Source organism: Bufo gargarizans, chromosome 9 (genome assembly GCF_014858855.1).
Source record: "Bufo gargarizans isolate SCDJY-AF-19 chromosome 9, ASM1485885v1, whole genome shotgun sequence".
NCBI classification, from domain to species: domain Eukaryota; kingdom Metazoa; phylum Chordata; class Amphibia; order Anura; family Bufonidae; genus Bufo; species Bufo gargarizans.
In genome coordinates this window covers 189,133,919-189,137,674 of record NC_058088.1, presented here as the reverse complement: position 1 = coordinate 189,137,674, position 3,756 = coordinate 189,133,919, and the positions used below count along the sequence as shown (strand labels likewise).

General features: G+C 51.6%; 1 protein-coding gene across 2 annotated transcripts in view; it reads left to right on the top strand.

Moving 5' to 3' along the window:
- CYSRT1 (cysteine rich tail 1) overlaps positions 1-3,756 on the top strand; it is a 115,440-nt gene that overhangs the window by 86,999 nt on the left and 24,685 nt on the right. The window contains exon 1 of one of the 2 annotated variants that reach the window (XM_044268868.1): positions 206-265. The exons of the other annotated variant lie outside the window; for it this stretch is intronic. The gene's annotated coding sequence lies outside the window, so the exon portion shown is untranslated. Of the gene's footprint in view, positions 1-205; positions 266-3,756 lie in introns of those variants that run through there. 2 annotated transcript variants of the gene reach the window in all.

The window sequence follows — 3,756 nt, the reverse complement described above, 5'->3', positions numbered from 1 at the left end:
CTGCAGTGCTCCATTACTGTCTCCTGTCCTGCTCCACATGCTGCTGATTACTATCGGAGCGATGGGAGGAGACATCAGATTCACTAGTGGGCGTTCCTTCTCCCTGGCTGTAGCGCTGTCCAATCGCAGCGCAGGGAGAAGGAACGCCTACTAGTGAAGCTGATGTCTCCTCCCATCGCTCCGATAGTAATCAGCAGCATGTGGAGCAGGAGAGGAGACAGTAATGGGGCACTGCAGGCGAACGGAGCGGCGCCCAGGACTAATGGTGAGTGCTGGGGCATCGCTGGGCGCAGCTCTGTGTTGAAATAATCCTATCATTGGTGGCGCAGTGCGCCCGCCCCTCCTCCGCCCCTCTCTTCTCATTGCCGGCGCCGCCCCTCCTCCGCCCCTCGCTTCTCATTGCCGGCGCTGCCCCTCCTCCGCCCCTCGCTTCTCATTGCCGGCGCTGCCCCTCCTCCGCCCCTCGCTTCTCATTGCCGGCGCTGCCCCTCCTCCGCCCCTCTCTTCTCATTGCCGGCGCCGCCCCTCCTCCGCCCCTCGCTTCTCATTGCCGGCGCTGCCCCTCCTCCGCCCCTCGCTTCTCATTGCCGGCGCTGCCCCTCCTCCGCCCCTCGCTTCTCATTGCCGGCGCTGCCCCTCCTCCGCCCCTCGCTTCTCATTGCCGCCCCTCCTCCGCCCCTCGCTTCTCATTGGTGGCAGCGGCAGCAGCAGCACAGGGGGAGGGAGGACAGCTTCCTTCTCCCCGTGCTGCTGAGAGAGAACATGAGCGCGCCGATAGCAGCGCGCTCATGTTCAGAGATACTAGACTGCGCAGAAGCGCAGCCCAGTATCGAAAAAACGGAAATCCCGGTATCGTATCGATACCGGGACAAAAGTATCGATTGGGTATCGAAATTTCGATACCCGCAACAACCCTAGATAGGATTAGATACACAGCTCAGCAGACAGTATCACACAGGATAGGATTAGATACACAGCTCAGCAGACAGCATCACACAGGATATGATTAGATACACAGCTCAGCAGACAGTATCACACATGAGAGGATTAGATACACAGCTCAGCAGACAGTATCACACAGGATAGGATTAGATACACAGCTCAGCAGACAGTATCACACAGGATAGGACTAGATACACAGCTCAGCAGACAGTATCACACAGGAGAGGATTAGATACACAGCTCAACAAGCAGTATCACACATGATAGGATTAGATACACAGCTCAGCAAGCAGTATCACACAGGATAGGATTAGATACACAGCTCAACAAGCAGTATCACACATGATAGGATTAGATACACAGCTCAGCAAGCAGTATCACACAGCATAGGATTAGATACATAGCTCAGCAGACAGTATCACACAGGATAGGATTAGATACACAGCCCAGCAGGCAGTATCACACAGGATAGGATTAGATACACAGCTCAGCAGACAGTATTACACAGGATAGGATTAGATACACAGCTCAGCAGACAGTATCTCATGACAGGATTAGATACACAGCTCAGCAGACAGTATCACACAGGATAGGATTAGATACACAGCTCAGCAGACAGTATCACGGGATAGAATTATATACACAGCTCAGCAGACAGTATCACACAGGATAGGATTAGATACACAGCGCAGCAGACTGTATCACACAGGATAGGATTAGATACACAGCTCAGCAGACAGTATCACACAGGATAGGATTAGATACACAGCTCAGCAGACAGTATCACACAGGAGAGGATTAGATACACAGCTCAGCAGACAGTATCACACAGGATAGGATTAGATACACAGCTCAGCAGACAGTATCTCATGACAGGATTAGATACACAGCTCAGCAGACAGTATCACACAGGATAGGATTAGATACACAGCTCAGCAGACAGTATCACGGGATAGAATTATATACACAGCTCAGCAGACAGTATCACACAGGATAGGATTAGATACACAGCGCAGCAGACTGTATCACACAGGATAGGATTAGATACACAGCTCAGCAGACAGTATCACACAGGATAGGATTAGATACACAGCTCAGCAGACAGTATCACACAGGAGAGGATTAGATACACAGCTCAGCAGACAGTATCACACAGGATAGGATTAGATACACAGCTCGGCAGACAGTATCACACAGGATAGGATTAGATACACAGCTCAGCAGACTGTATCACACAGGATAGGATTAGATACACAGCTCAGCAGACAGTATCACACAGGATAGGATTAGATACACAGCTCAGCAGACAGTATCACAGGATAGAATTAGATACACAGCTCAGCAGACAGTATCACACAGGATAGGATTAGATACACAGCTCAGCAGACAGTATCACACATGATGGGCTTGGATACTCCAGCTCAGCAGGCAGCAGCACACATGATAGGCTTAGATACGGCACCTCAGAAGACCTGTTTTATACATTTATGGCGCCTTATAAGACAGTATCACAGATGTCTTAGATACTCCAGCTCAGAAGTTTTAGGGCTCATGCCCACAAACGTAATGGCTCCATGCCCGATCACGGGCACCGACTGTGGGGCAGCCGCATGTGGATCACGGACCCATTTACTTGAATGGGGTCCGCATGCATTACTAGTTTGCAGTGGGGAGGCACGTACAGTAAACCCACAGAAGCACTCTGTAGGGCTTCCGTGGGCTACACGGCTGGTGCCCATGTATTGCAGGCCACAATACGGCCATAGCCGGGCAACGGTCGTGTGCATGAGCCCTTACACAAATAATCGGCTCGGCAGACTCTTATTACACACGATAGGCTTAGATACAGTGACCAGCAGGAAGTATCGCACATGACTAGATTAGATACAGCGTGGCCCTGCCTGGCTCTCGCGTACAGATGGCTGCGGAGGAGAAGTGGCGGTGACTACGGGGACGGGCGAGCACACTGACGGGCGCTGCTGGATTTCTGCTTGGTTTGTGGCTTCGGGTAAAAGAAGATAAAAATAGAGAATTGTCAGATGTGATCTCCTGAAATGTCCGTCTGATGGTCCAGGATGTGACAAGTGTCTCAGGAGGATGAAATCCAGCAGTCGCCTACAGTGTATCTGTACACACAGGGGCCCTCATGCATTGTCACACCTGAGGAGCCCCAGGGGCCAGTATGAGGCACTCTGTATGGTCCCATAGTCTCCCCTACAAACCATACATATTGGGAAGAATACCAGCGCCCCCCGGAGCGGGCACCTATGTCTTATGGATTCTGAGTACAGCCAAGTACAGTATGGAGCCCGTCAGTAATATGGCGCTGTGCAGGATGGACTGTTGTGGTTGGGCTTGTCATGGGGGTGCTGTGGATGGCACTGTGGTTAGACTGGGGGCCCCTTCTGCTTTGGTTATGGGGCCCATCTGTCTATAGGAGGAGCACTATGGAGGACATGATCAGTGTACATGAGGGCACTGAACACAGCAGAATTCACTGAATGTATCAATGTCCGTTCACTGATCACGCCCACAATGGGGATGATGAGGATTATTGTTTCTGCAGTGCACATGATTCACGGCGTCTCCCCTGTATATAAAGGGTTAATGCCTATTTTGCATCTGTCACAGCGGTGCTATGTGGAGGCTCGTCCTCGTTTTTTCGGAGGCCTGCGGAGGTGTTACTATGGAGCCTCTGCTTACTATTCACTACTATCGCTATGACAACCACCTCCGGCTCATTATGGGCCCAGCAGCCAATCAGCATCCCTCCCTTGTATCTATGAACCCCCTGCCGGCCAATCACAGTGCCGT